We start from the raw sequence: 23,658 nt of genomic DNA on the forward strand, positions 1-23,658 counted from the left end.
ACAGACATACAGACAGAGAGACAACGACACGGGTCATCCTTGAATTCCCCAAGAATGCCCCCTTTATTGTGTTCAGGGGCAGATTATATAGAGATAGCCATGCCCCAGCCAAACCTACCAGAAACCACTCTGCCATCAGGAACGCCTGAAGGTCTCGTGCTCAGAGCAGCTGTAGGCACTCAGATCAGGGATTACAAGAAATTCAAGATCTGGGGTCTCACTGCTCCCAACAGAATAATTAAATGTTTCCACCTGAACACAGTATTACTTGACAAGTTTTCAAAATTTTGGGTTCCTCATCATGTTCAGCACTAGTATCAATAATTTCAATGCAATTCACTGAATGCACATGCCAAATATTGTATATCCTTTACAATAACAATGTCCAGTGATGAAGCTGAGCATCCAGACTCAAAGACCTCAACAGTATAGGTTATTTAATTCATTGGATTGTTTTGAACATCTCTCCTGCAGCACACTTAATTATTTTATTATTTCTTTACTTGGAATTGAGCCGAGGGACTAATGTTTATTAAGTTAACATTCCACTCCTATACTAGACCTTTTCCTTTCTTGTTACTTTTATTTTGAAATAAGGTCTTATGTTGACTCACTGTACAGCCAGGGAAAGCTTTAATGTTTGATCTTCCTACTTAAGCCTTACAAATAGTTGGTATTTCAGTTCAGTATGGCACTAAGGACATCTCTTAATTCCTATGTCTGAGGTTTTCAAGAGGAGTACATATATTTAAAATCATCTCCTGCTAGAAGACAATGCATGTACATTTTAATTAATTTTCATGAATCCTTAACTATTTTTCTTTTTTAATTAATAAATCAATTTGTTTATTTTTTTAAAAAATATCTTTTCCTGTTTTACATGTCAATCCCAGTTTCCACTCCCTCTTTTCCTTTTGCTCCCTCCACCATCCTCCCTCGCACCCTCATCCATGCCACAGAGAGGGTTAGGCTTCCCATGGGAAGTCAACAAAGTCTAGCTCACTGCTTTGAGACAGAACCAAGGCCCTCTCCACGATATCTAGGCTGAGCAAGGTATCCATTCAAAGAAAAGAAGTTCCAAGGCCAGTAAAAGCAGCAGGGATAAATCCTAGTCTCACTGCCAATAGCCCCACAGTCTGCCCCTGTCATACAACAGTTACCCACATTCAGCAGACCTAGTTTGGTTTTATCCTGGCTCCCTCACTCTCAGGCTGAGTTGGTGGGCTTTTTCAGTGTGTATCCCCACCATGGTATTGACCTCTTTGCTCATTTTCTTCTTCCTCCCACTCTTCTACTGGACTTTGGGAGCTCAACCCAATGCTCCACTGTGGATATTTGCATCTGCTTCCATCAGTTGCTGAATGAAGGTTCTATGATGACATTTAAGATAGTTATCAGCCGGGCGGCGGTGGCGCACGCCTTTAATCCCAGCACTCGGGAGGCAGAGGCAGGCGGATCTCTGTGAGTTCGAGACCAGCCTGGTCTACAAGAGCTAGTTCCAGGACAGGCTCCAAAAGCTACAGAGAAACCCTATCTCGAAAAACCAAAAAAAAAAAAAAAAAAAAAAAAAGATAGTTATCAATCTGAGTACAGGGCCAGGTCAGTTGAGGAACCCTCTTTTCATTAGGGTTTTAGCTGGGGTCATCCTTGTGGATTCCTGGGGAATTCTCTAGTGCCAGGGACTTGCTAGTCTCATAATGGCTCCCTTGATCAAGATATCTCTTTTTTTGGTCTCTTCTCTGTCCTTCCCCCATCTCAAACCATCACATTCTCTAGAGTTCTCTTTCCCTCTCCCCTCTCCCTTCTCCCCTCCTTCTCCCTCCCTTTTTGCCCTCACTTCTCACTCCACTCCACACTCAACCTAGATGCCCCTCAACCCAAGAAAGGATAAAGAAAATGTGGTACATTTACACAATGGAGTACTACTCAGCAGTAAAAAATAAAACAATGACATCTTGAAGTTCTTATGTAAACAGATAGAAGTAGAAAAAAAACACCTGAGTGAGTTAACCCAGACCTAGAAAGTCAAGCATGGTATGTACTCACTCATAAGTGGATACTAGCTGCAAAGTACAGGATAATGAGCCTATAGTTCACAACCCAAGAGAAGCTAACTACCAAGTACAATCAAAAGAGAGACATAAACAAGATATCCTGAGAATCTTTAACTATCAGTGAAATATTTAATACATAATTTCCCTACTTAATGTAACTCTTCATTAGAAACTTCTAAACTCAATACTGTATTTCTTGAACTATTGTAGGACAGGTTGAAAGGAATAAACACTAAAAAAATGATTGATTTTTAGTTGAAAGACATTAAATATCTGCCATCTTCTCCTTAGCCACTATGCATCCTTTCATATTAGTTAATCCTAAGTAATGATATGTCTGTGTGCCTTTTGCTTTGTTCTATTTTTTTTTTGCTGGCTGTGCTTTCTAAACCTCCAAAAGACATGACTCAAAATTATTCTTAAAAAACTACTTAAAATTTACATTCAAATTTAAATTTTCTTCCCATTGAAAAAATATTTTATTTTCCTTAGAAAAGCAATTTTATCTCACAGATGCATAGCAATTCTCTAGTATTTTTAATATTTATTATGTCAACTTGATAATTTGTAACTTTTGTAGTAGTTATTTATTTATTCTAGCAAAAAATTGTTCAATTTTTTTCCAATGATTACCTTTTTAATGTTCAAAAAGTTGACAGTTTAGATAAATATTTTTGCTTGAAGTATCAGTATTTTTCTAGTGTACCAATGAATATAGACAAACAAAAACCTAACCACACATCTGTCCTGAAAAATTTAATGACTTGTTCTATGTTTCAAGTGACACTCCTTCTTTGCTAATGTTCTATGCATTTTTTATAAAATTATGTATACATTCACTAAAGTAACTCTATAATAAATGATCACATCTCCAATAGTCGTACTAATAAACTCCATAACTTTTGAGGTTCTAATTTACTTACAAACCTTCTCTAGTGTTTTTTGCTGCCCTTTGAATAATGCCACCCTTCTTTTGTAAGAGTTGATGTAGGTATACAAAATAGCAGAAACAGTTCTTTGATGATTTATCTTACACCTTGTCAGACTCTCTCTTAAACTGTAAGACTCCCACAAACTCAATTGCATCTGTACTCACTTATCAGTACCACTGCCTTGCATTTGAGTTCCTTCTAGATTACACTGTAAAAGGAGCTTCCCGAAAAATGTTTTGGATGTGATCCTCTCTTCCTGGATCTCAGCCTTTGGGCTTCCTTTGTTCATTGTATCATGTTAATTGACAGTAATATGATCCTGCTTTGCTATTAAAGTAAAAAATCACATGCAAATTATATTCTTGTGGTTGAAAAGAGAATAATCTTAAACCATGTTTTTCTGTCTACATGCTTAGTGAGATATTGATAGAAAACAAAACAAGTAAAGGAGACTGATAAACATAACTGTACAGGGTAGCAGATAGGCACAAAATTCAAAGCAAAGGTGCAATTCTGCTCAGTAGTCTGAAAGACTGAGGCCTGCCAGTGCAAAGATATTAATGATATCTCAAAGCAGACTGATGAATTTCATTACTCTCCTATATCCCTCAAACACTTTTATTTTCGCGTTGTATTTTGGACATGGTCTGTTGAAGGCAGCCAAAATTAACTAGTGCTTCTGTTTACAGTGACCATGAAGAAGCAAGAACTTAGTGTTTCTCAAAGGTGTCACAAGGACATGGACATATATGTTCATATGTTCATATGATTCATATGTTCAAGGATATGTTCATAGCAGCATTGTTTGTCATAATCAGAACCTGGAAACAATCTAAATGCCCCTAGACTGAAGAATGGATAAGGAAAATGTGGTACATTTAAACAATGGAGTACTACACAGCAGAAAAAATAATGATATCTTAAATTTTGCAGGCAAATGGATGGAGCTAGAAAACATCATTTTGAGTGAGGTAGCCCAGACCCAGAAAGGCAATTATCACATATACTTACTCATAAGTGGTTTTAAACATAAAGCAAAGGAAACCAGCCTACAAGTCACAATCCCAGAGAACCTAGACCACAAGGATATCCCTAAGAGAGATATACATAGATCAAATCGACATGGAAGTAGAAAAAGATAAGATCTCCTGAGTAAATTGGGAGCATGGGGACCATGGGAGGGGAGAGGCAGGGATGGGTGCAGGAAAAAAAAAATATAAAGCTCTATAAAATCAATAAAATTGAAAAAAAGATAGTGTTTCATAAAACTCCTCCTGATTCTCAACCTCCTAGAAATCCGCTATTTCATTGGCAGTATTTCCTTGGCTTTGAAGAGACTGAAACAGATTTACTTCTTAACACTAAGTACCAAATATTCACTTATTCATAGCACTTTGACCAGAGCAGAGTCTCTATGCTAATTATCACCCACAGCAAAAGAAGCTTTTCTGACAAAAGTTGAGAACCACAATATTTAGAAATCAGTTTAAATTCTCCATTAAAAAATAAAAACTTACAAGGATCGAAATTGAGCCTAGTGACATCAATATAATTTCATATCATTTCATATAGTTAATGTTAATTATGGTTTTTTCAAGGATTTAAGTAATGTATCAGTGTTGTAACTGGACATTTGTATTTGTTTTAGCTTTTCTCTTTATTTTTTTGTTGAATTTAGGAGCTTTTGTTTATTGTAGATATTAATTCCTCCTTAAATATTCAGTATGAACATATTTTCTACAAGAATGTAAGATGCCTTTTTGGTCATTTTGCTGTTCACAAGATTTTATTTCAAGTGGTATAACTTGTCAAATTTATGAGTTATATTTTGACCATCCTTTTGGAATTATATACAAAAAATTACTGCAAACAAATGATCTTGCTTTGTTTCTAAAAGTTTTCTAGTCTCAGGTGTTACATGTAAGATATATTCTATTTTCACATGATTCTTATTTTCATTCTAAAAGAGTCTCCACACCAAATCCTGGTACCTTTGGGTATTAAAAAAGAATTAAAATTGTCAAAGCTATATACTTAATTTTTGTAGTTACTGTATCTAGTTCCAAATCCTAATTGAAATTTTTTCTTATCACAAATTCTAACTAACATCAAGGATCCCAATAGTAGTTGAACACTATAACAAGCTTTTAATTATTTTCAGTTAAATCCTCTGGGTTTATTAATCTTACCAAATTGTGCATTATCTTGCAGTCCCCCTATTTAATCTGTCTCTTATCTTTAAACTGAACTAATATTACAATATATAAAACTCCAGGCTGTCAGCTGAAGTACGTGAAATCAAGCAACTCAGTGGGTCTAGGCACCTGGTGACTACTGAGTTTGAGATAGATACAGAACATTCAAATGTCACTATGTGCTGTATGACTCTGATTTATAAATTTAAAAATTTTTAAATTTGTGTGTTTTCAGACAGAGTACTAGGTTGACCTAGGATTCTGTAAGAAGTAGAAACTACCCTATAGGGTGAAATGATCTTCATCTGACTCATTAGTCATAAGCGTATGCAACAATACCTGGCTTACAGGTTTGTTTGTTTTTTTTTTTTAACGCCATTACTGTTGTTTATATAGTGGAATTAAGGCATTGTTGGAGAAGTCAGACAGTTCTGTGGACAGTGTGATGTCTTTCTGATTAGAACCATCATTTAACATCATTGATTTAAGATTATTTATTCATTTGTCCAAGCTTGAGAGTGGCAGGCCACAGTATTGTAAGAGATGTAAAAATATAGAGCTCTGCATGTGTCTTCAAATAAATCTGTGAAAGAGCAAAGAAAATAATTGGGCTCTGTTTATAGTATTTTGCTGCTATCTACAGGTAGAAATGTATATAAACTACTATAACTATTCTTTATGACAAAATTCACTATTACTGTTGGGAAAGTATACTCAATGCATCAAAATTAGTATGTTAAAATACAAAATATTAATTTTTATAAGAATTTCTAAATAATAGAAGAGATATTGTCATTTTAAATTGAAAAGTAAAATGTGTTCAGAACAAGTGTTATTAGACTGCTTAAAGAAGAGCTGAACAAGAACAACAGCAGACAAGCTAGCATTAAAAGAAAAATGCCTATGAGGCCTCAACTTTCCACAAAGACTATAGGTAACCAAGACATACAAAGAGAAAGAGAAATAGTACCTCTTCAGAGAGCATGCCAATAGATTATTCAATACGAAATGTTTATTCCTTATATCTACAAGATATCAACAAGAAACTTTATGCAGACTGAACAGGTGCATATATATTCCTAAATACATAAATATGCATATTATGTAATAACAAATAAAAACCAAAGGCTATGAATGTTAAAAGAGAGCAAGGAGATATATATTAGAGAATTTGGAGGGAGGAAAGGGAAGAGAAAATTAATGTAGTTATATTGTAATATCAATAATAAAAGAAATAATTAAAAGTCAATAAATAAAAATAAAATTTGTCTAACTTAGTTATACCTGACCTATTTATTATTCTTGATATGTATATATGTTATTTAGAATGCCCCTGCACGTCAGATAGTTACTAAGTGATAGTGGGGGATTGAAATAGAAAGAAGATAGAATACAGAGGTGTACGGGGTTATAAAGTGGAATAATGAAATAGGAAGGATTAAAGTAGGTGAGGGGATGAGAATGGATGTTAAAGAATATAGAGGCGAGTAAATAACACTTAAGACCTTTCAAATCACATGGACCTACTGTGAGATGTTTTTAAAATACATACACAAATGTATATAGAAAGATTTTAAATAGAATTAGCCTATAACAAGGTAGCAATAACCAGACAAAACATCTGAGGCTAACAAATGAAAGTTTAGTGACAGAAAGGATAATTCTTTTCAGAGATATTGGCCAGTGAGGTCCAATAAACCCACAAATGTTACTTGTTATTGCCAATGCTTTATTGTCTTCAAGAACTTTGCAGCAAGACTTTATTTCTGAAGATACCTCATACTTGAGTCATAAAACATGGAAACATAAATTTTATAATCACATGGACATTTTGTCCCTACTGCTTACATAGGATTTGAAGGCACTGTGTACACTGCGGGAAGAGAAAAGTAATAACCAGTATTTCCATTTTGGAATCCTGAGAGCTTTAGTAATGACCACCAGGCAGGTCAAGTACACTGACACAATATTAAAAAATGTTTCATGGCAAAAATCAACCATTTTCTGATTGCATTTTTTACTTGCTCTAAAAGATGAAACCCAAACCAGACACTGTGATCAGGGGTCAAGAACCTATGGCTAAGTAGGTCATAAGCTCAATGTGGAGGACCTTCTATTCTTATTATGTTTAATGGAAATAGTAGTAAACCATCTCCTAATTAGTTATCATTATTCCCAAATTGAAACACCTTTCAACCCATATCAGGGATTATATCTTATGCAGAAATGGTGAGTAACTCAGAGTCCTGGAACTCATCAAAGTATAGACAGAAAGAGATAATGGGCTGATAAGATCTAACGGTGATATTGGATCAACATCCTGTGGTGGTCTGAAAGAAAGATGCCCCAAATAGAGCATGGGCACTACTAGGAGGTGTTATTTTGCTGGAGTAAATGTGAAACTTTGGAAGAAGTCTGTCCCTGTGGAGGCAGACTTGAGGTCTCATATATGCTCGTCATATCCAGTGTTTCAGTTTACTTACTGTTCCTGTACATCAAAGATGTAGGACTCTCCACTCCTTCTCTAGCACTATGCCTGGCTGCACATCACTATGTTTCCTGCCATGATGATAATGGACTAAAAAACAGAAACTGAAAGCCAACCAACTAATGTTGGATGGCCATTTTTTTGGTTCCCAGGTGCTCAGCCCTGAAATAATTACACAGAAACTATGTTATTTAAAACACTGCTGGGCCTATTAGCTCTAGCTTCTTATTGGCTAGTTCTTACATATTAATTTAATCCATCTTTATTGATCTGTGTATTGTCTCATGGCTGTGGCTTACTAGGGAAGGTTCTGTCCAGCGTCTGTCTCTGGCGGGGGATACATGACTTCTCCCTTACTCTGCCTCCTTTCTCCAAGCATTCAGTTTAGTTTTCCATGCCTACCTAAGTTCTGCCTTATTAATAGTCAAAGGCAGTTTCTTTATTCACCAATGGTATTCACATTATACAGAGGGGAATGCCATATCAAACTATATGCTGTTTTATTATAAGAGTTGCTGTGGCCTTGGTGTTTCTTCACATTAATAGAAATCTTAATTAATGCTGGCTGAGACTGCTCGTTTGTGTCCTGGCCTCTCTGACCCAAAATGACCACACAGAAACTATAAATTTCAACAATACTTGAACAATAGCTTAAGCATATTGCTAGCTAGATATTATATCTTAAATTAACCTGGCTGGTGGCTTGAGTCTTTCTCCTCCTGCAGCTATTCCTGCCTTGCGCTACTTTGAACTTCAATAGGCCCAAAGCAGCTTCTTTATTAACCAATAGTGTTCATAGCATACAGAGGGGAATCCCACATCAAACTTAAACACATCCCTTCCTACCAAATCCAAAGGATCATTTTGGAAAAGGAGTCAGAAAGAGCAAAACAGCTATAGGTGGTAGATGACTTCAAAGAAACTGTTTCTGATATAGTAGGGTAGTTGCAATATGAACTCATAGTGGTCATGACAGCATGGACAAGTCCTGACTTAGATCAGGTAAAAAAAAAGCATGAAGAGAAGAGTGAAGCACAAAGTTCCACTCATATTGAGAAACAACTGGGATTTGACAATTGCTAGATAAAGGAGAGTCAGTTTATTAAAAGGTGTGAGCCCAGCTTGGTGAATGGACAAAGCTTTAGTGGAAGGTCACACACGTAGAAATATATGGGCACCACAAATGGAGCTTGATGGTACAATATTAAAGATGAGGGCACAATTTGTAATTTTATTATGCTATGGCAATGAGCAGCACCTTCAAGAGGTAGGCAAAAGATGAAGAAAGTTAGGTAATTGAAGATGTATCTTTAGAGTTCTATTATGATTTTTTCCCATCCTCTTCCCTTCTTTCCAATCTGGTAGCCTCTGGATTAACATTGGCCCTGCCATATGTTCTATTATAAGTTATTATAAGCCCTAGAATATGTGACATGAAACCTGAAGTGAAACCTTTGAAAGTGTTCATAATTGAGCCTTCATCCTTAGATGATCATAAGTCTGGTATTCTGTAAGAGTGGTTGAAAAATGACAGAAAGTTTTTTTAACTTATTTGTTCATATTTATATCATATCTGAAAAGCAATACATCTCCTAAAGGATATTTGTAAAAATATAGACTCTAATCCTTTGAGAGATTTAATGATCGCAAGTATTATAACCATATTTTCAGAAAGCCTGTCCTTTGTTATGTTGAATACTGGGATGGAAAGAAAAGTAGTAAGTGGCATTAGGACAAAATACTACTCGAGACATTGAATACTTTTCATATGTTAGTTACTTCCTGTGGTTGTGAAAAAACATTATGACCAAAGTGGCTTATAGGAGAAAGTGTTTTTTGAGTTTCAGAGTTAAGAGCCGGGTATGTCAGTGAGGCATGCCAGCTAGCAGCATGCACAGCATGGGGGATCAGGAAACCAACAGGTCATATCACCATCAGAGTATCAAGTTTGTGCTGCCAAGATGAACCAGGAAGCCTTTCCTTAAAGAAGTCATGAAGTATTTGCCACCACAGTTGAGTCAGGAAACCTCTTAAAGGAGCAGTGCCTCTGCTAGCAGCCAGAAAACAAAGCCTTGTTGTAGGAGGCTGATTGTTCATTCCCAGCTACCCAGACTCAAAATAATCACTCAAACCTATATTATTTAAATCACTGTCTGGCCAATCACTTAAACGTATTGATATCAAGCGGTTACATCAAGAACTAAACAATTTCCATTATTTTGTATTTTACTATGAGGATTGTGGCTTACCACCCAGGTTCCACCTGGCAGCTTGCCTCTTTCCCCTCCAGTGGCTACATGGCATCTCACTTTACTCTGCCTAATCTCTCTCTCTCTCTATATATATATATATATCTTCCAGTCTGTATATATTCTGTTAAGCCATTGGCCAAAAGCAATTTCTTTATTTATTAACCAATAAAAGCAACACATATACAGAAGGACTTTCCACAACAAAGCCTATCTAAAAATATGCTGCTACAAAGAAGCCACGTTTAACTCTATTCTTTTGTTTTTAGAATTCCTTCCCAAACTCTCTCCATTTTTATGTGCATGTAGTTGCCCCATTCTGGTGATATTTTGTAAATAGAGACTGCCTTTTCATTCATTCCCAGCTACCCAGACACAAATAATCGTATAGAAACTATATTAATTACAACACTGCTTGGTCAAAAGTTTAGGCATATTCCTAGCTACCTCTTATATCTTAAAATGGTGTCTCCTTGACTCTGCCTACTTTCTCTCTCTCTCTCTGTCTCTCTCTCTCTCTCTCTCTCTCTCTCTCTCTCTCTCTATCTCTCTCTCTCTGGCTGTCTCTCTCTATGTGTCTCTCTGTGTCTCTCTGTGTCTCTCTGTCTCTCTCTCCCTCTCTCTGTCTCTCTCTCTGTCTCTCTCTCTCTGTCTCTGTCTCTCTCTCTCTCTCTCTCTCTCTCTCTCTATATATATATATATATATATATATATATATATATATATATACATACATGCATGTTCAGAAATCCTGACTGATTTTGTTCTGCTATGCCATGGCTGAATCAGTTTTATTCATTACAAATGGTAATAAAAACATATTCACAGCATACAAACGGGAATAACATCAAAATGAAGTTATGGAATTTGGGCAAAAACTAAAGTAGAAATTACTATATTAAGTGAGATATTCAGAGTTAGAAAAGCAAATACTACATGTTCTCTTTCATATGCATACCCTAGTTTCTATTTTTTTTATTTAAGGGAATTTACTTCTCTTGAAAGAGGAAATGAGGCTTTAAGCAATAGGAATTAGTATTATGAAAAATATGACTTGCAAGCTGGAAGAAGATCGTTGGGGTAGAAATGTATGGAGTAAAGGTAATTCGGAAAAGGAGTGGGGAAGACATAGTAATGAATACAGAAAACGGCTCAAAAGCATCAAAATGAAAGTAATCAGTTTGTATGTTAATAAAATTCTAAAATAAAAGTTAAAAATGATTCTCTTTATAAACAAACATCTGCTTTTTTTTATTATCAACAAAAATGACTTTTGTCTCCCATGAAAATATTTTTCCTCAATTCTTACATTGTTCAGAATTCTTGTATAAGAAAATATTTGATATTTTTCTGACTTTTTCAAAGTAGCCAATATTGAAAACAGCATTTCTTGCAGAGTTTTTGGGATAATGACAGAGAAGGTGAAACCCTATTTGTGTCAACTTTCCAAAATTTTGAGAGTTGATAAGTAGAGACAGATAATACTACAGTTAAATTATATGAACTTTACAATTAAATGTTATATAACTATTCAAAAATTTTAGTTGCCAAATGCTATCTTACATTTACTTATTACATTATTTTATAAATTATTTACTTCAATTTTATCTATGTGGTAGAAATAATTCATAACACTATTGAATATTCCTAACCGCAAGCCCAGTTGATTTTGGACAAAGTAGGTTGAAATGATTGATCCTAGTAAAGTACTTAGTCCATTAACTGTTGCTCTGGCAATGAACTTGAGGCTGGGAAAGTTATAAACAAAAAAGTTTAGTGATTCATGAGCATGGCCACAGCATGGACTCAGTTTCTTATTGGCATTCATAACGAAAAGAGCAAGAGAAACAGGTAGAAGACAAGAAACTGATGTGAGATATCTTTTTTTTTTGTTCCCAATTAGGCCAGAGTCCCAAGAGTTAATTTACTCCTACCAAAGTAATATCCACTTGTTGAAAATGTGTTAATTTGTAAAAGTTCCAATGAGTTTTATAAACTTCTTCGTGCCTGTCAACAACAATGTCTATAGTAACAAGCCTGAGCATGCACTTTGGTACAGACATGCCCTAGATAAATCACAACAGTGACCATACACAAGTTACATAAATGCGCAACAGCAAACTAGTACAAATCAGGACCATACCTACTGTTTTGTTAAATCACCATAAGTGTTAATGAGAAAAAAAAGTTGATAATATTCATTAAATATAAAATTGTGTTATGTCTGTAGAGAATACATTAAAAGTAATATGAAAATGAGGAAAGTGAGTGTTATTATGCTGACATTATTAAGACTTCATAGCCATTTAGGTGCATGGTTGACAAGTACATGAGCGTTCACCATACATCTGCATTTCGCACGTTTGTGTCGCTCATCAGTCACCTTGTTCAGAAGGTGCCAAGCAGCGATCGTACCCGGATCAGTTTCAGAATTTACAGAACAGAAAGTAGTTCATGATACCCATTTTGCTTCAATTTTTTATAATAAAGTTGATGGTACAGATAAGTGGAAAGTTTGAAGTACATACAATTTGTTGATTTCAGTTATTCGAAGCAATATAAATTCTTTAATACTCATTAGAAATATATGCATCAATGGGAAAGAAGTGAAGAGGGGATGGGAAAAAGGAAGAAGCAGAAAGATGAGGAGAAGATACCATTAAAAAGAATATAAATAAATAGAAATAGAAATATCAAACCCAAGGTAAAATAAAGGGCTTTGCCAAAGAAGTGAATAATGTTTTCTATCATGAAAAGAAGGAAAAATAAAAATAATTAGCAAGATTGCAAATACTTTTTAATGGCACTGCCTTATATTGGGAGAATTTGCAGCTCATTTCTTTAACTAATTTTTTCTTTTTAAATTTTGTTTAATTTTAATCATTTATAAGATTGTGTGTGTGTGTGTGTGTGTGTGTGTGTGTGTGTGTGTGTGTGTGTGTGTGTGCATTGTTTTGTACATATGAGGACAAATGCCTATGGATGCCAGAAGTGCTCGATCCTTCTGGACCTAGAGATACTGATGTTTGTCACCCTCCTTATGAGAGTACTGGGATCAGAAATTAGGTTCTGTTGAACAGTGCGAGATCTTAACCCCTAAGGCATCTCTCCATTCCTATATTTACCAGTCATCTACAATAAATTTCTTGAAGAAAGGGAAGGGAAAGTGAAGGCCAAAATCAACTTTGGATCTGATGGAGTGCACATAAACTAAACATTAGTAAGGATGGAAAGGAGATTAAGAGCCACATTTAGTGTCTTGTATGAACTCAGGACTTGCTGATGGGTCAGCAATTGGACTTGTCTTTTCATCCCCACACAGCAGAAAGCAGGGGTTAGATTTGCTTAAAGTTTGCTATTTAAATTGAATAACTGTGGAGTCTCATATATTATTGATATTACCAACTAACATTTAAAAGAGAGACTGTCAGGACTGAGGTAAAAATAAATTGAGGACAGGAGAAGAATAGAAAAAAGTAGAGTGCCAAGTCGTGGAGGGAGGAAGTACGTGGGGGAGGATGGAATGAAAGATACAGCCTATGAAAGCTACATGTGTCTGAAGACTCTGATACTGTATTGTTTCCTAGACCTTCTCTTCTGCTTTCCTCCTCCATTGTCCCAAGTTTTCATAGTTTCTCAGATCAGAAAAAATAAAAAAAATCTTAAATGTACTCCTTGAAATTGGAAAATAATAAACATTAGGATCATATATAATCTAACAGCACAAAGATAGTACAGCAGATTGGCATTTGAATAGTTGGTCAACATGGAATCAATAATTGATGAGATGGTCAGGAGATGATTAAATTAGATTCTTAACTATAAAAGTCTTAGCTAATTACCTATGTTCACATTTCAACATTACAGTGGGTATATTATAGATGATAAATATATTTTTGTCTTACTTCCTACCAAAACCTAACAGTTTAGTTTTTAAGAAATTTATTACTGTGACCCTTTTATAAATTTGTAATAAGCTTTTATAAATTTGTAAGATAAACCAGATGTTTCTTGGAAGAATATATCAGATGCAAAATCACAAAAAACACTTATACTTTAATTCATGCATACTTGAGTTAGAAACTGTACGTACCATCATTTCTAGAATTTAAAAAGTTTGTAAAGTATTTTACAGCGTCCTTGTGCAGCATTGAATGCTCCTTGGAGCTCTACACAAGCAAGCCGGGACCTGCAGATTTTGAACTGCTGTGAGCTGCTGAAATCCAGAAGATGGTGCTGTTTCCATGTCTACTGCAGTTTGCAAGCGCAGAGAAACAATTCATTTCCATCTCGCCCATTGACGGTGGTGAATTATTGAGCTTACCTTCGCAATCGGAACAGTTAATGCGGTTCTGCTGTTGAGGATTTCACATTTACAAATAATTTGCATAACATTTCCACACACCGGGTATTAGATAATGTACTACTTCACAGGCAATCTCACGTTAATGGATGCTGATCAGTTGCAACAATCCCAGTTATCTTTTGCAAGGAGTACTCTCAAATGTGAAAGCGCATATTAGATAAAAGAACCTATTTAATTTTCTGGGTTACTTATACGGCTATTAAAATGCAACATGCAGACCATTAAAGTGGTGATGATCCTTATTTAATGGAATGTGAATTTATTCTTCCAAACGCTGAGCAGTTTTATGGTGACATGTTAATTATGCACTAGCCAGGCACAAAAGATTCAGCCAGTTAACACAGATAAATGGGGTATATGATATCTATAAAATATCAACCCAAATCCACTTCATCCAAACTTTAATAATGAATCCTTTACACAATCTTACAAGTGTCTATGGTGTTGCTGAAAAGAGGAACGCACTTTGAAAAGTCCCTTCATAAACCAAACATACCCTTTTAGTGCTCAGTGCTAGCCTCTGCTGACATTATCATACTGTTTCTCAAACGCAAACAAAATAAAGATGGCAATATAATTTTCCAAGTATGTTTACCAACAAATCAATGAATAATAAAGATGAAAATAAATCTAATATTGTGTATATATTTTTAGCACAGGTCCCAATTTTGCTGGTTTAATATTAAACTAGCATTATAACACTGAGGACTAAACTTTTCTTTGTCCTAATATCTGTTTTCATTGAAACCAAGAGTATAAGTGTCTGTATAAACTATGACTTTTAATTTATATGAGAACTTAAATAAATTATGCTTACATGGTATATTTAAAATACAGCATGAACACATTAAGTTACCAAGCAAATGAGAAATCTGAGAGAAGAGTAACAGAACTATTATATGGATGTTTTGGGTGGGAGAAGTGAGCATGGGATGCGGATGCCCAAATGAGGGGATGGAAAACAATCCATTGTATTGTCCCTCATTTGCTAGACAAAATGTTTGAACCATAGTTCATTACACATGTTGCTTTTTAAAAGGTGAAAATTATCCCCTGGAATTCCAGTACCGAGACTTCAAACACAGAACAACAGATTGTCTATCAAAATCATTTGAGGGTAGTTTTGTGTTGCTGTTGTATCTTTTTAAATATATTTCCTGGGGCTGGTTAAAAACAGAATTGTGTAATTAAATCCTGTCGGAAGAGGCTTGGGACTACATTTCTACAAACTTTTTTTTTTTTTTTTTTTTTAGAAACTTATGAGAATGGCAAAAGTTCAGTCCTTAGCCAAAGCTTAAACTGGGAAATTTTCAACACACGAAGGCACAGAGAAATAAATGATGATAGATACTACAGTCTTAATAAACAAAGGATACCATAATGATGTTAGTGAACAAAGTCTATTAAATAAACCAGGAAAGGACACAGCAGATATATAGATATGATTTCTTTTAAACTTACATAGCCCAGGCTTTTAGTGGGAGATACCCTCTCCCCAAAAGACAATTTTTCCCCAAGCTACAAGAACTTAATTCAATAATTAGTTACCTCATTTCATTTTCCTACATCCCTTTCCCAAAAGTACTTCTAACACTTATTTGCCTGCAGCCAAAATCTAAGGAGGATCATTGCAGCTGCTTCTTCTGATGAGTGCAATTTAGGGAAATAGTCAGTATGTCTGGAAATATAATTGTGTGCCTTGTGTTCTTTGATAAGGTCTTTGGTGAACCAATTTGAAGTTGCAATGCCTTTTCTAGAAGGTAAAAATGAAATATATATATATATATATGAATATGAGATTCTCAAAGGAAATTGTTCAACTGAGCATCAAAATATCATTATGGATGTTTAAAATTACTTACATAAAAAAAATCACCTGAACCTTGTTATGATGTCAATGTTTTCTTAATACATGATAGGCCTCCCTGTAATTTCTGCATAAATTTTCATAATATGGGTTACTCACAATTTCTTAAGCAAATACCAATCTACTTCCTAGATTATACCAGATAAAACAGATACAAAAACCCAGGAAAAAGATGTACTATTTCTTTCAGTATTTGATGAACAATTGGTGATATAAGGGCAAGGCCATTTTTATTTTGCCACGTTGGCATAGAAAGGGAGTAAGAATTTGCACAGAGATTTTAGATACTAGATTATCTGAAACAAGTAACACATGTGCTAAATATACATTTTGGAAGCCATGAACTGAATCTATACTTACAAAGTTATATGAGGACAAGTAGTCTATAGAAAAGACAAAAATAGGATTTAGATCAATTATTTTTTATTTCCTTTTAATCTCCTATGAATGTGTTTACAAAATATATGACTGGATGATATACAGGATATATTTGTAACCAATTGATCTTCTGCAAGTGTTGGCACCTCCTTCTCCCTCTCAGGCTTCTATAGTAAACTATAGCAGCAACTAGACAAGTTATATAACATGGAATTATAATTCGCACACAACTGAATTAAAATTAGGGTGTAGCCTGGTCAGATGAGTGTAGAGAATTTCAATAAAGTAGTCCCATACTTGCTCAGAATGGAGTGAGAGACTGTGCACAGTTTTACATAGTACTCAAGGCCACGTCCAAAGTGGCCCAGCATCTCAAAGGCTATTGGCTGAGAGAGTTCCCACCGCAATTCTTTTTTTTTTGTCTAAATGAGAGAGTTCCAAACCCAATACAAAACTATATACAATAAGAAGAGATAATAAGTATAAAAACTAGAATTACAACCAGCATAAAAAATATTAGGCTAAATGTTTCAATAATTATCCTGTCCTAACGTGTCTAAAACATGAAGGAAAGTAACTACAACTATCTAGTCTTTAGCCCCATTGAAGATCTGAAAAGGGAAATAATATTACGTGAGTAAACAGAAAGTGTAATCAAGCAACTTCCAAAATGTACAAGTGACAGAGACAATTGGTTACCTGGGTAATCACTCAAAGTCTTGTTTGCAATACTGGAGCAACCAACTTTGGCTAAGGCCTAGAGTAACAACTGATATACCATTTTCAGGAAAATGGAAGAAAAAAATTTAAACTGTCTTATCTTGATTTGGCAAGATTTGGCAGTCTTTTTTTCTTGTATCCTACTTGTCCAGTCAAACACTGTGCATTTTGTCAGTGATTGAGGCAAGGGCAGTTCTTTGCTAAAAGGCCAGATTTGCCAAAAAAGAAAACAAGCTCCAAGTAGAGCATCTTTAGTGCCCAACATTCTCTCAGGAATAGATCAGTGTTGCCTGGAGCAATCATGTCTCACATCAATGAAACCCTAAGTTATTTAAATGGCATGTTCTATAGTTATTTGAAGTGGTTGAAGATTATCTATCTTTGCAGAATACAATCTCTATGTATCTAAAGAACCTGATTAGTCTGACTATAAATATGACAAACATGGGTGACTATTGACCTATATAGTTCTTAATACTTATATAACTTAAAGACTAAGGTTTCATATGAGAATATTAGACAATCTTTAAACAACTGTGCAACAAATGAATACGACTTCAAAATATAAACCATGTATAAGTATCTTGATCAGAGGTAGAAATGTATAGTGCAACATGATAAATATATCCTAAAATTGTATTAATATACAAAATGTCTTTAGCAGAGGTAGAAACATGCATGCATACATGACAAAGTTACTTTGCATAGGTATACAAATATCATAAACAGAAATAGGAGTATAGTCTATATAACAATTATAATTTGAATACAAGAAAGTATTCACTATATTATTCATTATTATTATTAGTGTGATCAAGCTCACACTAATCTACCTATTATCCCATTCAATTTCCTTGTTCTTCTTTTTTACAAAAGATATACCTGAGCTTACAGAATTTAGTATCTAAAAGGCCATTGGCTAAAGGAGTTTCTACAACACATGAGGTAACTCCTATTGTTTTAATTTTAAGTTTATTTATGTCCTGCTATGCTGGCAAAGAGTAAGTCAACTGTGTTGCATTTCAAACAGGGATTAAATCCCATTTATAATGCCTCCCTCTTATAATCTAATTATTTCCAAATAAAAGACCCTGAGTAATAGATATCAACATATGAAGGCCAAGATCATTTATTGTAACAGCTAACATCTGCTTTCTATTTGTAAACTATTTCATTTTTCTTTTTCCATTTTTACTATTGCTATTATGATAAAACCACAACAAATGTTATTCATTTTTTCTTTTAATATAAATGCCAAAATGAAGGCAAACATTAACAAGAATAGTTTGAAAAAATGTAATGGCAATGTTAAACAAGCAATGCTTCTTTCTTCTCCCCAAAGTCTGTCTGTTTTTAAGTGAGACGATGGCCTATAGGAAATCCTACAATGTGCCCTTTGATTGGCATGGTCCTGCTTTTGATATATTTTACTTGTTTTTACTTCTAGGTAATGCTATGATCGAAGAGTTCATTTCAACATTACAAAAATATGAAAACCCCTTGCTCTAAGGCAATATCACAAATGGAACATCACAACTCCATTCAAGTGCTTTTTTTCAGCATTGTAAAAAATATTTCTGAACACTGGTCTTTCTTTTTTACTGCTTGCCTTATCTTTTCTTTTCAATTATTCATAGCCTCCTAAGGACCACTTTCAGTAGAAAATAGTATCAATGGGAGGTAAAGACAGCAAGACATGTATTTCTGAATGGATTATGGAGAATATCTATTTAGAAATTTAAATGTATATGATCAACATAGAAGATAAAAGCACCTGTTCAATATCTCTGTTACCCACAGTGTTCTGCATCAGCCTATTTTAACCTTCTGATGTTCTTCCTAGGGCATTTATGTTTCTTTCTCTTTTATTTCTTTTTATGCTCAATTTGCTTTTACATTATGAAATGTGACATGAAGTGAAAGGATTTATTTTTTAATGTTTTTCTTTGTATTATATGTAGCAATATTTTGAAGAGAATTAGGACATGTATAGTCTCTTTTACTGTTTGAATGTCCTTTATAAAAGCTGCCCTGCTCTTTCTCTTTCATCTAAAGATATTTAAGCATTTCCAAATCTTGAGCCTGACTTTTTAATGACATTTTAATTTATTTTTATTTTCATGGTCTGCTCTTTCAAAGTTCTAAATTTTAATATTCACCTATAAATTATCTTAAAGATAAAAATGAAAAAAGTAGTTCAACAAATAAAAATAAAAATAAACTTGTACAATCATTGCTTAGAATTTGGTTATGTCACATATGTTTTTGAATATATGTAAATACATATAAATGAAAGAAATTTGTCTTGAAATCGGTGTAACTATGACTTATAGGCAAGTCTTTTTAAATTTCACATGTATATATATATTTCTAATTCATGATAGTATCATTCAAATTTTTCTCTGTAAAGAGAACTTTAATTTTAAGTCAAAATGTTGAAAGAATCAGTAAAAAAAACAGCATATTTTAAGGTTGGTTGAATAAAATGCAACGCCTCTAAGTATTTTAAATACATTTACAAGCAAAATGTAACACCTTTTTATTTTTTATTTATTTATTTATTTTTTAGTTAAGAAGTCTTATTAGAAGTCTACAGACTCAATATAATACCCATCATAATTCCAGTGTAATTCGTCACATAAATAAAAAATAGTCTTGTATTTATATATACATAAAAAACAACCCAGAGTACCTAAAACAATCCTGAATAATAAAAGAACTGTTGGAAGTATAGACTTCCCCAATATCAATTTGTACCACAAAATTAGTACTATTTGAATGAAAGTAGCATTGTATTGGCATAAAACTAGACACATTGATCTATGGGAAAGAAATAAAGACTCAGACATCACACCACTGATAATTTTTGAATTCCTGGGAATCTGCCACTGTTGATATAACAAGTCAATCAAACTGAATTAATAAAGCCAGGTTTAAGCTGAGCAAAGCACTCCTGGGTGACCCTAAGGAGGGTATGAGAGGAATCACTTGGCAATATGGCTGCCTGTCTTAAGTAGCCTATAGGCGTGGTCTTGAGTGACCCCAAGGTGGGGTTGACTTTTGTCAGGGTTTCTCAGGGGTAGTTTGAATAAGGCAACTCCATCAGAGGGGCTGCCACTTGTAGCATTGAGTGTGGAGAGGACAGCTCCAGGGGAGATGCTGCTCAGGGTCCTAAAGATGGCTGTCTGGAATGGGACTACAAGTTGCAGATTCCAAACATCACTCTTGGAGTATATATGGATGCAGGTAGGGCTTCCACCTAAACATCCATATTCCTAAGGACACCTGATTTTTTACATAAATAAATAAGCCAAAATTAAGGACTAGTGAAAAAAACAATATCTCAAAAAGTAATGGTTCTGGTCAAACTAAGTAGTTGCAAGTAGAAGAATAAATTTAGGTCCATATCTCACCCCTTGCATAAAACTAGACTGTAATGAATGAAGGGCCTTGATATAGGACCAGATTCCCTGAACACAGTATAAAAGAAAGTAGCAAATTAACTTGAATTCATTGGAATGTAAATGAACTTTCTGAACAGGACCCTGTTACCACAAGCATTAATGCTAACAACAAATAGTATATTGGGCCTTGTGGAGCTAAAAAACAAAGGACATCATAATTTTATCAAAGCAGCCACCTATAGAGTGTAGAAAAAAATCTTTACACTGTACATTTGGCAGAAAGTTTCTATCAAGAATATACAAAGAATAAAAATAACTGAACAATAAGAAAAAATAATGTGCCAGCATTTAATCCTACACTCAGGAAGCAGACATAGGTAGGACTCTGTGATTTAAGACCAGCGTGGTCTGCAGAACAAGTCCAGGACAGCCAGTGCTTCACAGAGAAGCCTTGTCTTGAAAAATTAAAAAAGAAAAAATAATAGTAATAGTAAAACTTAACAAATTCAATTTTAAAATAGAGCAGGGAGGACCTTGGACTTCCCACATGGCAGGGAAACTTGACTGTTCTTTGGACTGGAGAGGGAGAGGGATGGGGGAGGGGGAGGGAAATTGGAGGAGGGGAGGAGGTGGAAATTTTTAATTAAAAATAAATAAATAAAATAAAATAAACAAGTGTTCTCAAAAGATGAAACACAAGTGGCTGAGAAACAATTGAAATGTTTAATATTCTTAACCATCAGGGAGCTGGATATTGAAAATACTTGGAGGCTTTATCTTTTTTCAGTGAGAAATTATATGTGGTGGAGTTAGGAGTACAAGCAAGTACAGTCACAGTTGAAATTATTATAGTAGTTTCTCAAAAAGCTGAAACATAACATATCATAACATCCAGCCAAATGACACTTTCATGCTTGGTCTGCTCAATTCATAAGTCATAAGTTAGAAACAGTTTAAAGTAGTATAAAGTTATTTTAGCCAATGATTCCATATGTAAGAATATGCAATAATATATGAAGAATTCATATGGAGCAGAATTTTGATTTGTACTCCAAGAGATGTTTTAAATTTTCAGTTTTGTTATGCACATTTGTTACTAAAAAGTCCTTGTTTGTTTTGATGCTTGTCATGTAGTAACCATATGTGAGAGTTCTAGAAAAGACATCCATTTCTAGCTCAAGTTTTTAAAAATGACAGTCTTCTTGATGAATCAATCTGCCTTAGCATCATACTACTATAATTGTTATAGTTGTGCCCTAGGTGTGTTACTAGATTATAGGCATAGTCTGATCCTATGGATTCCATAATTTTCTTTGCCCTGTGCTGGGCCAAAATGTTAAACCTTGGAGATTTCCCAATCACCTTTTAACCAATAATCCTATGACACCCCGCCCCCAGTGACTTTGTCATGGTCTTTAAGAAATAGATTTAGTATATTCAAACCATTTGCAATTTAAATAAGAAAAGTTACAAGAAAAGTCCATTTTCATAAATCACAATACACACACAAAACAAAGAAACCTCCAAAAAAATGAGGTTTTGGTTTTGGTTTTGGTTTTGGTTTTGGGGTGTTTGTTCATTGTTCTTTAACGTTTATTCAACACAATACACTCTCCGACTTCATGAGGTAGCTGACCATTTCCATGACCAAAGCAGCCTCTAAACTGGACTTCATTCGTGGAACCAGTTCCAGCTTAGACTTACTTGTCGGCACCAGGGTTCAGAGCTCTCCATCCCTTGGCACGTCTTTCAACTGCTCGCCTCTTGTGAATATTGCAGGTCTCTCACCCTCTGGACCTTTCAAATGCCTATCAATGTGCCTCTTTTCTAGAGCATCAGAAAGAAATGACTCTCTTCTTCATCCCTGCTATAGTACAGAAACTAAGGGATTTTAATTTATACCACAGAACCTTGCTATTTCTCAGAATAAAGGCAGTTAAAACATCTATCAATTAGGGGCCATTACTACCCACAGAATTGTTAGCAAGCTTTTGGTCCAAACTAAGACATTTACAGTACAATAAATGTATTCTGGGAAATACTTGAACGATCTAGACTTCAGGCCAAAGAGATGTCTAGATATTGGCTATATGTCAAAGCTTTCTTCGTTGGGATTGACAAACTGTCACTAATGTTTCTGTGGCTTAGAACTATGGGACTGACCATTTGTCACGTGTAGCAACAGCTACATGCTGAGCAGAGAAAGAGGTGATTATTATTTTAAAATAATATTTTTTTCAAAAACAATTCTGATTTCTATCTTGCAACAACATGATATAATCAAAGTATAAATTTTCCTCTTATTTTTCGGTCTTAAGCAACTTAAATATTGATAATATCAATTATGAACACTTACAAAATGGTTATAAAGTAAGCAATTGATTCAGAATTCTAAGTTAGAAATTAATTTCAGCCAAATAAATACATCTTGATTTTCATCTCGATTTTCTCCAACATATCTAGCTTCAAGGAAAAAATATTTTTAAATGTTGTCTGTCTGACCCCAAACTGTTAATATAACATATAAATAAAGAGAAGAAAGAAGAAAAGAAGGATAAACAGGGAAGAGGAAAAGAAGGAAATATAGGAGACTAAAAGGAGATAAAAATTCCCAAACTGAATAGTTTGAAATCTAGCAGGTCAATCATAAAAAGTAATAATTTAACACTATGGAAACATGTGTAACTCATGCTTTTTTGGCTCCTTTCCTAGCTTATTTGTTTGCTTTGCCCTATTCCAATTTAGTTATTTTACTTCAACTTATTTTATTTTCTTATTATTCTTTGGATGACTGTTTCCAATTAGGGGCAGAAAGTGTATAGATTCCAATGGGAGGGAAAGTGTGGAGGATGTAGAAGGAAGTGGAGGAACAGAAACCATAGTAATACCTACATGAAAAAAAATCTATTTTCAATTAATAAAGGAAAGAAAAGGGAAGGCAGAAGGTCTTACCAGTGTTTCTCTTTATGACCTAACATTTGTATGATGACTAGTTCATTTAAAAT

This window comes from Arvicola amphibius, chromosome 3 (assembly GCF_903992535.2).
Source record: "Arvicola amphibius chromosome 3, mArvAmp1.2, whole genome shotgun sequence".
Classification (NCBI taxonomy): domain Eukaryota; kingdom Metazoa; phylum Chordata; class Mammalia; order Rodentia; family Cricetidae; genus Arvicola; species Arvicola amphibius.